The sequence below is a fragment of the Canis lupus genome, chromosome 30 (genome assembly GCF_048164855.1).
Source record: "Canis lupus baileyi chromosome 30, mCanLup2.hap1, whole genome shotgun sequence".
Classification (NCBI taxonomy): Eukaryota; Metazoa; Chordata; class Mammalia; order Carnivora; family Canidae; genus Canis; species Canis lupus.
The window spans coordinates 16458364-16471048 of record NC_132867.1 but is presented as its reverse complement, the minus strand read 5'-3'; positions in this window follow the sequence as shown (position 1 = coordinate 16471048).

Sequence of the window (12685 nt, the reverse complement as noted above, 5' to 3'; positions counted from 1 at the left end):
TTGTTAGAGACATCACTTTGAATATCCCATTACAGGTTAGAGATTTCCCATTGCTCTCTGGATCCCATAGAAAATTCTGACCATTACCTTAATTCAATGTATTTCTCTGAGAGAATTTTAACTGGTATGTGGTACGTGCATTTTTTCCCTCCATTTTTAATAGTTATGACTTTCAGTGCATATAAAAAATAACTTGAAACCCATGATTTCACAAATATGGTTATGATAATATGCCCAGCATGAATAATAGGCATTTAATGAGAAGAAAAAGGGATTTTTCAAAATTCACACGGGTGGTAGATAAATGTGGTAGGCTGATTGTAAAAAGAGTTCCCATTTGCTGACAATGTGACTTTATCACTCCTCCTATCCATTTCCCAACCTTTGAATCTAGGCTAGTCTTCTAACTTGTTTTGGCTTACAGAATGTGGTGGGAATGACAAGATGCTATTTATAAGCCAAGGCTTCAGAAGACTTGCACATTTTTGCTTCCTTGAAAACTTGCCAAGAAATTAGAACAAGCAGAGGCTAGTTTGCTGGATTATGAGACCAAATGAAGCTGAGCTGGGTCTTCTGAGCTGTGGACAAGCTGCATCAGCCAGCTCTCAGGCATCCTCCCTGCAGCAGCCCCCTGACAGCTGCAAATGCATAAGTGAGCCCAGCCAAGATCAGCTGGGACTCGGTTCAAATCAACAAAACCATCCAGCTGACCCACAGACTCAGGAGCAAAAACAAATATTTATTATCATATCCTGCTGAAGTTTTATTAAATACTAGTACTGTGACAATAATCTACGGCCATACCACCCTGAACGCACCCGATCTCATCTGATCTTGGAAGCTAAGCAGGGTCAGGCCTGGTTAGTACTTGGATGAGAGACAATAGACAATGAATATAGAGAATGACTAAAATTTGAGAAACACTGATTTCTGTGGTTTACTAGCTATTGTCTGCAATCTTTCAATTTGTATTATATAATATCACCTGCTTCAGAATCAACTTCAGAGTGTGGGAGAAAAACAGATTAGACTTCAGAGTCTATTTCTTCCAGTTTTCTTCCCTATAGAATTCTCTTCCAAATACCTTTCTTTACCATGACTGCAGAATTTTATTTTTTTAAAGATTTAATTTATTCATGAGAGAGAGAAAGAGGCAGAGCCACAGGCAGAGGGAGAAGCAGACTCCATGCAGGGAGCCCGATGTGGGACTCCAGGATCAGGCCCTGGGCTGAAGGCAGTGCTAAACTGCCGAGCCACCTGGGCTGCCCCAGAATTTTAAAGCAGTGACAAGGTAGGGACAGATGAATGAGGTACAAAAGAGATAATCAAAAGGAGGTAGGCAATCCAGACAAAATCAGTTTTAAAATGTTCATTAATCTTGTTAATTGCTTAAAAGTTGGAACTCCAGCTATGATTGGTCAGTAACCCTTCCATTTCTAAAGGAGATCTGAACTGTTATTTCTCTCTTTATCTAGAACTGTTTCCTCAGAGGTATCACATTCATTATTCAGAACGCTGTGGAAAAGGAGGAGGATTGAGTTTGGAGCCAGATAGATCTGATTTGTGTGCTGGCTTCACTATTGTCTCCATGCATTGGGGGAGCTGCTTTATCTATGAGCCTCAGTTTCCTCCTCTATAAAATCAGGATAACATGTTTTTTTTTAAAAAGAAACTTAAGAAACTATATAAAAGATGATAGTTACTTCCTCCAAGGCAGCTTGTTGTTTCTTAGACACTGAATGCCTACCGGTACTCCTTCTTGACTGGGTAATATACTTCTCCAACCACCCTATCTTAGTCCATGTGGGCTGCTGTAACAAAATTCTACAGACTGGGTGGCTTATACACAACAGAAATTTACTTCTCACAGTTCTGGAGGTTGGAAGTCTGAGATCAGGTTCTGGTGAGAACCCTTCTTTCTGGTTGTATTCTGCTGTCCTCTCTCTGTGTCCTCAGATAGTGGTGAAGGGGCAAGAGAACTCCTGGGTTCCCCTTTATAAGAGCGCCAATTTCATTCATGGAGCGTCCCCCCACATGACCTAGTTACTTCTCAAAGGCCCCTCACTACTTTGGAGATTAGAATTTCAACATATGAATTTGGGGAAAGACAGGAACATTCAGTGCGTAGCATGTCTCAAAACACAATGACAGTAAAGGGACCTGAACTCTCTTCTTCCAAAATCACTTGACTTTGACTACAGCCACATCCCCATTTTACCCTGTTAAGTCAGGTTCACTTGCTCTGTAGTACTCAGTTTATTGAAATTGTTAAATTGGTCACATTTTTTCCAGTATTTTCCTAGGTTTGGAGCTAGGTTAGACAAGATAGTAATCCCAACATGATTATCCTTCTTTTAATTTTTAAAGAATTTCTCCTGTTTTTATCTTTTTATTTAACTGTAGATATATCTTTCCAAGATCATCTTGGGTTCCAAAGAACTGAAATTATGTTAGATGCATGTTGCATTTCAAGACTGCAAACATGAACATCAATATAAACTAGAACTTCAAGACTGAAAGGAATCTTGGAACACATTTTGTATATTGTTATTTGGTCAGCATTATTTAGAACCTCACAATTCAAAGATTTTGGATCACTAAAGCTCAACCTCCTTGTGGGAGTCAGATTCTCCAGAGAAATAGAACCAATAAACGGGTTTATTATAAGGACTTGGTTCACACAATTATGGAGACAGACAAGTCCAAAATCTGCAGAGCTGATGTCCCAGTTTGAAGATCATCAGGTAGAAAAAGCTGATGTGCCAGTTTGAAAGCTTGTAGGCAGGAGAATTCTCTCTCACTTGGGGAAGAGTCAAAGTTTTAATTCGGGCCTTCCACTTAACTGCACACGCAAGTCCCACCCACATTAGGAAGGACAATCTGCTTTACCCAGTCTGCCAACTTAAATGTTAATCTCATTCAAAAACTCCCTCACAGAAACAACTAGTATAACATTTGACCAAATATCTGGGTATCCCTGAAACCCAGGCAAGCTGACACAAAAATTAATCATCACATTCCTCATTCTTCAATGAAGATCTGAGGCCTAGTGAAATGTAGAGATTTTCTCAAGATACAAGTAATGACATGTAAGATTCGAACCACCTGAAAATGTTTGAAATCGGATCAGCAAGAGAAAAAAAAAAAAAAAAGAGAGGAAAAAAGTCTTGGTTTGTAGTATTTGCTTGTTTCCATAGTAGAAAGGAGTGTAGTGATGGGAAGGAAGGGAAAAAGAATGAAAACAAACGAACAAAAACAAAAAACCAAGAGGGATTTTGCAAGAATAAAATGTGCCATGGACTGAGCAATGTAAGAGCAACTTTCTGTTTCTAGAGGACAAAAAGAAGAAAAGAGGTAGATCTGAAGACATTTACTCAGCCAGCAGTAAGTGATAAACTACATCACATCAATGCTTTGAAGTCTTACCCTCAGACCAGAGACAGGAATCCACTATTAGAAGGATGTGGGTTAGTTCAACTCACAGTATAAACCAAAGCTTTACAATTAAACAACTCTTTATGAGAAACCAACCTAGTCACTGTGGGTGTGGCTTAACATATCATCCCCCTAACCCCTCCCCTCCCTGATTCAGCCAGACAAGATCCAGGTCTGTTCATGGAGCCTGAGGGTGGGCCTTAGTGGCACCTTTGAAGTAGGCAAGGCAGTTCTCATGGCCTCTCATCTTACTATTAAGAAAACAGACACAAAACAAAGTTTGCTTTTAGTTATAAATTTTAAATTATCAAAACCAAAACCTGGGAAAAACTGTGCTAGTTTTAAATATTTCACTTTAAAGTGCCTTTGTTCAAACTCTAAATCATTATATAGGACTGCCCCGGTGGCTCAGCGGTTTAGCGCCGCCTGCAGCCCAGGGTGTGATCCCGGAGGCCCGGGATTGAGTCCCACTCAGGATCCCTGTATGGAGCCTGTTTCTCCCTCTGCCTGTGTCTCTGTCTCCCTCTGTCTCTTTTTGTGTCTCTCATGAATAAATAAATAAAATCTTTAAAAATAAATAAATAAATCATTAAATAGTAAAGATAATAAGGAATGTCACAGATTTAAGAACCAGTTCTATTGATGTTTGAGGCTCAAACGATTACATAGCCCAAATTTAACTTACAAAATGTGTAAAATCCACGTCAAATAACGAATACCAGTATTTTCTTGAGCTATGCTTATTTCTAGATGTTCTCCCAATGTACAAATATTCCAAACTGGAAGGAATTCAGGAAAACATTTCTGAGTTCAAAGAGCTAAAAGTCTGATTTAGAAAAACAAACAAATACCTATTTAACTATGGATACAATCAATTGTGCTATTTGTTTTTCAAGAAGCACCCTGTGATATAAACATCTCTTCTCCCAAAGCAGAGTGTCATCTCCTTGCCAACATACCCTCAGAGATGGTAGTGAATTAGCAGATCTCTGAATCTCCACGTGTGCTCTACTGACCAGCAGCATCACCAAGTTAAATCTGCAAATTCTTGGTCCCACCTGAATCCAGCTAAATGGGAAGCTGTGGGGGTGGGGCCCAGAGTGTCTTAACAAGCCCTCCAGGTGATTCTGATGCGTGCTATCATTTGAGAATTAATGCATTAGGTGATGCTTTTTCTTTGTAAGACCAACACCCCCCAGAAACCACTTTCCCATTCTCCTCTCATAAGGTAAAACTCCACAAAACAGAGTTTGTAAGGGAAAGAAGGTTGCTTTTTAGCGAGGGGTTAGGTTATACATTTTCAACTTATCACTCACCTCTTGGCCCTTCTCTCTCCCAACCAAACTATTGTGATGTCATTTCTCCTGAAGGGCTTATAGGACTCAGCATATAACTGTATTCACAGGTATGTTTTAGTGCAGTGAAAAAAAGCAAAGCATAATCAGCAAAGAGAAAAGGCATCTGGGACAAAGTCTGGAGGAAACCAGGTGCAGACTTCCAGAGGTCCTCTCCCAGGGGAGTCACAAGGGATGCACTTAATTCCTGCGACAACTAGCCAAGACAACACATGTAAAATCTTGCCAAACAGGGAAGCTCATTAGAGACCCCTTGGTCAGGGCTTTTGATGTGGGCTGATCATGTAGTCTCACCTTTTCCCTAATGTCTACTAAAATTCCAGACTCCCAGAAGGAAAGCAGGTGTTCATCATAAGCCAGACTGTGTAAGCAGTTAGGCATAGTGAGCCACTCTTACCAGCTCTGGGCATGGTGAGAGCTTCAAAGTCCAGCTTTCAGATGCCAGCCAAGGACCAACTATGTAAGCAGACTATTCAAAGGATAGCAGTCAGGCCTGTTATGTCAACTGTTTTCGGTACAATTCCTTTCTCTTACCTGTATCTATAAAATGACATAATGATTAAATTATATATATATAATTATGTAGAGCTCTGGCTGACTCAGCATGATCCCTTAACTAACATTAACTAAGGTTAGGATAATTTGTGTTGAAGAACACATCCAGCCACTGGAACCAGATGTTGACAGTCAAGGTGGTCATAGTCCATCTTTTTTTCTTCTCCCGGGGTTTACTATATTGTCCAGCACACAGTGGATGCTCCTTAATTATTTGGTGATATGGTAGTGTTTTCTACCCTTCAGTCTAATCTCACTGTTTTTTTACTCTTCAACTCCTCCCATGTGAACTTTCTTGCGATTGGTTTAGTCTTGAGTCAGTCTCTAGAATGTTCCACCATATAAAAGATTTACTTTCCATCGTCACCAATGACAGACATTTTCCCCAAAGTTATATGGGAAAAATAGATCTATTTCTTGTCTTAAACCTTCTAGCTTCTCCTATAGTTGATGCCTAACCCCTGTCTGAGCTCAGTTCCAGACTTAGAAAGTGTTCACCAGCATTTTTAAAAGAATCTCCTTACTTCTGTTACTTAGACCTTCATTTATAGGTGGTCAGAGTTATAATCTTGCAATTGTTCTGAATTCTTCTTGATGTTATGAACTCATCAGCCTGGCTTACTACTTATTGTGTGGAGCCCTTTTAATTTTCAGCCGTGTCACTGTTTTATTTTAAAACTACTTCAGAGCAAAACACTTCCTGCTGGTCGTTAGCATCTTTACATTTTAGTGCATCTTGCATCACCTCGCCTTACATAAGGGTATGTGATCATCACAAAATCCCTTAGCCTTTACTAAAAATATCTACTGAGGGTCTATACTGTACATTAAATTAAACTTAACTCATTAGTCTATCCCTAATATCTCTATTAGTTTTTAAACTTCTTTTTTTTTTTAAAAAAAGATTTATGTAACAGTGGGAGCACATGTGAGTGGGGGAAGGGGCAGAGGGCAAGAATCTTCAAGCAGATTTTGCACTGAGCATGGAGCCTGCTGCAGGGCTCGATCACCACCCAGGATATCATGACCTCAGCTGAAACCAAGAGTTGGATGCTTAAGCACCTGAGTCAGTCAGGCTCCCCCTCATTGTTTTTTTTCCTAAAAGTTCTCTACCTTCAGCCAAGAAGAGCTTCCAATGCCATCTGTGAACAAGTTCTCTCAACCAGTCTGAATCCAATAGTTTCTACAAGGTCTAACTCCACTCACTTTCCATGTTCTCTAACTTCAAGTTTGCAAAGAACGGTAGCGCCCTCCTAGTATACTTTTTTTTGGGAATAGCAGTTTCCAGCAACGTCAGAGTAAAAGCCAAGCCACCCATTAGGCTATGGATGCTAATTATAAGGCCCCATTAGGGCAGAGGAGCTAAAGGGAGGACCAACCTCAGCAGTGCTTTGCTTAAGTGACCAACAGACCCACATTTAGCCTGATCAGTGGGGCTGCAAAAAGTGTGTTGATCTTTTTCTCCATTTACGTCGTCCCAACAGCTAGGGAAACCATCTGCACAGTATTAACATATTAAGTAGGAAGAGGGCTGACAGGGGTCATTGAAAGACCAGCCCACTTATTTTAAGGGCAAGGAACACGAAGCTCAGAGAGATCAAGTGATGGCAGTCCTCCCATTTGCCAACTTGGCTATTTTATGAGAATTTTAAAAAGACATATTTTACTCAGTATCCTTTACTTTCCTCAGCCAGAAATGTTCACGACAACTATCCAAATGTAAGACCACAAACTCAACCAGCAGCGTCTGCAGCGGCCGGGTTGGCAGCTTTGTTGGCAGCAGAACTAGAACTAGAACACGGGCTTCTTTAGATTACGGCCAGGGCATGTGTGCCACGGTGTCTCCCTATTGTGACATTGCTTTTTTTAAAAATAGCCTATTTCTGCATTTAAAAAAATCTTCATACTGAATGTTACTTGAAGGAAGGAATCATTTCTTCCATTTTCTTTGGCTCTCTGATAGTGGCCTTGTGTGTAGGCTCTCAGTAAGTGTGTCTTGCATAAACTCTGCCTACAAGCCTCAGAGGCTCTTCCTCAACCGTTTGGCAACATTGCCCCCCAGGTCTGCTGCCCTCCTGCATGGTTCTCATTCTTAATTACAAGAGTAGCATTAGTGAATTGGTGTATAGCTCACAGGCAAAATGCTTTTAAGGTTCAGCAGATGGTTCACTTTTGCCTCTCCTGATTTATCTCTTGTCAGGTGAACAGCCTCAGTCAGTGTCCACCTGTGTCCCATTATTAGTTAAGTGCTCCAGATTCTTCTTTCAAGATATCTTTCTCATGAGCTCCCTTACTTCCTTTTTCACTACCATCCCATATGAAGCTCATTCCTTTTCTTCCCCCAGAAAAGTGCATTCCTGGTTGCATTGGTATGTACCAAAGTAAATTAGAGGGGAAACCCAAAGACCAGCGTGAACTTGGTTGTGACACTGCCCATTGTATGATTTTCATGAGTTACTTACCTGGAGTTTCCTTTTCAAATGATTTTTTTAAAAAGATTTTATTTATTTATTCATGAGAGACACACAGAAAGAGGCAGAGACACAGGCAGAGGGAGAAGCAGTCTCCATGCAGGGAGCCCAATGTGGGACTCGATCCCAGGACTCCGGGATCACACCCTGAGCCGAAGGCAGTTGCTCAACCGCTGAGCCACCCAGGTGTCCCACCTTTCAAATGATTTGAATCCAATGACTTCAGTCCTCTCCAGACCTTTCCACCCACCGATCTCCATCTGAAGCACATGGCTCTACCCCACTCTGGGCACTGCTGCTGTAGCCCAGTATCTTTCTCCAGACTGCCTTCCCTGACCTCTCAATTTGTAGTGAAGTGTCTTGTGACAACTTGTACTTTTTGATTATACCACTCCAATTATTCATCTGGCACTAACCAAGTCTTTACTACCTGTGAAGTACTTGCTGTCCTCTTGAAACACACCAGTGAATCGGGAGACACTGTGACATGCCTGTTCCTCACGTTACAACCATTGCACTCTATCTGTCTCTGTTTTCTGCAGTGAACAGTAATTACTTTGAAGACAAGAATATGCCACATTTACTATATATGCAGCACCTCATTACAACTCAATAAATATTTGCTAAATGAGTAATAAAATGTTCTTCCAACTCATGATTTTAAGCACATTTGAATCCAAAAGCTCTGGTTCTTGCCTTTCATTATGGGTAGGTTGTCTTTGGCACTGACTGGTTTAAATAAACCAACAAATAAAAGTGTGAACAAACATGCAAACAAAACAAAGCCAACAAAAAATGAAAAATGAAGTGTGCACAGGAATCTACATGTAATAAAAAATTCGAGAGGCTGTGTTCAACATAGCATCTATGCTCCAAGAATCAATAAACCAGCTGGTTTTGCTCAGTGTGTACGTTAATTGTCAAGTCCAGCATTGCACTCACACAGGTGAATTCAAAAATAATTTTGAAACATATATGCTAACAAAAATTGTGTTGAACCACAAAGTTTACAAAATTCAAAGAGAAATTCACATCTGCATAGCTGTGTTCATTTTCTTTTATTCATGTTTTTAAATTGTTTCAAGGCCTCTGACACTAACATTTATATCATAACACACACAGGGTCAGTTTATTCACTTTGAGATGGCTCAGGTCCATGATAAGTAATAAAATCATAAAAATGTCTACTACTAAACATTTCCCTTCAATCTCAACATTTCATTTCATATTTAAATAATGGCGCTAATGGTCATTTGCAGCCATGAAATATTTGCAATGTGTTTCCCTCGATGGCCACTGGATGGCAGCAGTCTATCATAATTTCAGTAGCATTTTGTTCAGTTCTTTTGTTTTTGTTTTTCCCAGGTGCAGAACAAGTAGGTTTTTTGAAAAGCATGAAGTTAAAGGGACTTTCTTAGAGTAAAGATCAACAACCAAATCTTTTTCTTAAAGGTATGAATTGAATATAATTAAATCCTTCCTAATTGAAATAAAAGAAATTTTACCATATATTTTCTTCCTCGGTCCTAAGATTTCTTCTTAGTGACCAAGAAAATAAGCTTTATAATTAGACAGATAGAAATTTATGTTCTTCTTTAGAAACAAGCAGCAATTTTATTCTAGGCAAATTGCTACATCTCCTTAAACTTTTGTTTGCAAATCTGTAAACACCTATTAAAGCATCTGCCCCTATCATGTTTTAAAAAGGGGGATGTTTGTAAAGGGCGTAGGCCACATAGTTCTTAATAAATGCTAGGTTTAATAATAAAATGTTTTATTGTTAGATTCAGAATCTCTGTAGGTGGAAAAGAGTTGAACTAAAAAGCCTTCACCATGAGCTTAAAGAGGGAGAGAGAAAGACAACTTCAAAGGACAGAGAGAAGGGGAATATCAGACAGGTTTTTGCGTGAGAAGCTGTGATATACGGTGAAAGAACATCATTTTCAGAGCCATAAAGACCAGAGTTGGAACACTGATTCTGCTGTTTATGAGCTATAAGACCATGCATTACTTAGCCTTACTTAGTCTCAGTTTCTTTATTTGTAAATCAGAACTATAACACTTTTAAGGCTAATATGAGATAAAAGAAGCTAGTGCACGTAAAATGCTTGACAAATAATAGGGATTCAAGGTTGCTATATTTCTTCTTTGCAGACCTTTATAAAAACCTACAAAGAAACTTTGCATATTAAAGTTTGATTTATTTTCCCAGGGCTGAGATCTCTAAAAAGTCTATAGAACATACAGGTCCAGCAAGCCGTGGTATGTTTCCTCATGGAAATGTTAATGTTGCAGGTTTTCATAATTTAAAACTTTTATCCAAATCTATAGGCTATCTTCAATATTTAACAGCTCTGTCAAAATCTCCTTCCATAAATTGTTCATGGATATTGACATGAAGAGACAAAGCAGTCTAAGGAATTAGGAAACACATAGAGGGTTAATCTACTAAATGGAAGTATAGTCACTATGTGAATTATGTTGAAAAAGTTTATAAGAAATGAACTCTTCCAAGGTGATGTGTAAGGATTTTTTTTTATGGGGGTCAAGAGAATTATGGACTAAAGTAAGTCAAACGATGAATAAGTTATATCCAGTCTAGTTGATCAATGTTGACTAAACAAGTGACACAAGTCATGGCAAAAAAAATACTAGTTAGTACTGGCAACGTGAAGAAGGCTTTGTGCCTACTTTTCAGCACACCAATGGAACTGTTATGGATTAGAATTTGTGTTCAATAGGCAAATAGAGAGTGTAGACTACTATTTCCATTTATAGAAGAGGATCTGTGTCCCCCAAAAAGGTCGATCATGGAGTATTTGTTTACAGCAACAGTAGGAGGTACCGACTCCTCTGCCACCTGTCTCTTCATCTTCAAAGAGGCAATGTGTTTCAAAAACCTACCCATCACATTGTCAAGCCAGTTCTTTTACCAATGACAAGACTGAGGCCTTGGAAGATTGAATGATCCCTTCTTGGCTGCTGTACAAGCTGTTAAGAGCAAAACTCACCTAATTCCTAATCCACTATTTCTTCGATTTTTGCATTCTACCTCAAGAAAAACCCACAATTAGATTACAGTTTGTTTGTTTGTTTGTTTATCTTTAAGTAATTTCAATGCCTTCATTTATATGGCAGACTGAAGAGTTGCAGATGGCAAAAGCAAGCTGACTGGAAAATGAAAGTCCTGCTTTATGAATCCAAGTTAAAAGGATACTTTCATTGGACAGTGTCAGGGATCCAGAGGGATTTCTGCTCTTTTCATTTCTTATTTATTCAGGAGACAAAGGTGCAAGCTACCTAAAATACCTTTAAAAGGCTATTTCAAAAAATAAAATAAAATAAAATAAAATAAAATAAAATAAAATAAAATAAAATAAAATAAAATAAAAGGCTATTTCAGTGGCTACTGATTTTGAAGACTAAACTGAGGGGATAATGGAGTAGCAGCCCGATCTGGGGGATAAACTGTGTGGAAAGTCAAACACTTAACTGAATTGGTTGTCTTTTCATTCCCAGGGTGGTAGAAAGGTGTTCAGATGTCTCCATTATCTTGCTCACTCCCGCTGGCCAAAAAGTCTGGGGTTTCTCATTAATTTAATGGGCAGCTGCTAAGTCCTTACCATTCTCACCATGAAATCCACCATGGTCAGCACTCTCTGTCATTCCCGATTTATTGTCTGATAGCTAAAGTGCTGCTATACTTGGAACATCTTAAGGAATCCACTCTCTTTTGGTAGGCTTTGAGTATAGGAATTTCAATATAGGAACAGCATATTTTAAATGCCAGATAATAAACAAAAACATGTTAATGAGGTCTTTAAAAAAAATAATGGCATTCCTTAAAAAAAAGTGGGGGGATTTTTGGGAACACAATCCAAATGCCATTATAGTGTAGTTGAGAGACTACGATTTCTTTTTTTTAAGGTTGTGGGCAATGTCCCTACTTTGCAATTTGCTGATTAAATGCTAATTTAAAGAAACTCCAAAGTATACCTACTCACATAGAAATTCAATTATAAATCAAAGTATAAGCATCTTATGGAACTGGATGGTTAACCTTCTCATTTATAGGTGAGAAATGTGAGGCTGAGAATATTGAGCAATTAGGCACAGTTTACACAGCCAGTTCTGAATCTGGGGTGGCTGGAACCCAGATCCTATAATTCCTCAGCTGGCACAGAGATTTTTACTGTACGAAGCTGCTCTTGGTTAGACTTGTTTCAGGTTGGGTCACCCGGGACCTTGAAGAAATACAGCAAAACGCTTTCAGACTTTGAAATTCTCATTGGGGATGGGAGTGGGTGAGGTGTGGTTACAGGAGGAACAATACCTGGTTTGACCATGTTTTATAATGAGGATGCCATTGGAAACTGCCATGGGTTGGATTAACACAAAGATAGGTCTGGTATAATGGAGAGATCATGAACTCTGGCGAGGCTTCCACTGTGCAACTTTAGATTTGTTTGGCTAATGGTGGGTGGGAGTGGTCAGTTGGTCTCTTAACTTCCTCAATACAAATAGGAATAAAAACATAAGCCTCAGAAGGATTATCTAAAGGTTTAATTGGGGATAATATGTAAAACATCTAGCAGAGTGATTCACTTTTATTTAGTGTTTAATAAACATTGAAACTAATGTACTGGGCTTTAAGGCAATGAAACATTTAAACTAGATCTGAGATTAAAGTCAGGCCCAGCTGGGCTAAGAAAGGAAGAAGTGAGGGAGGCTCTGAGTTTGGTATATTCCACAATTTGAAAAATCAACTGCAGAATATTAAAAATATTGGGAGCATGTCATGGGGCACCTACGTGGCTCAGTCAGTTAAGTGTCTGCCTTCAGCTCGAGTCATGATCCCGGGGTCCTGGG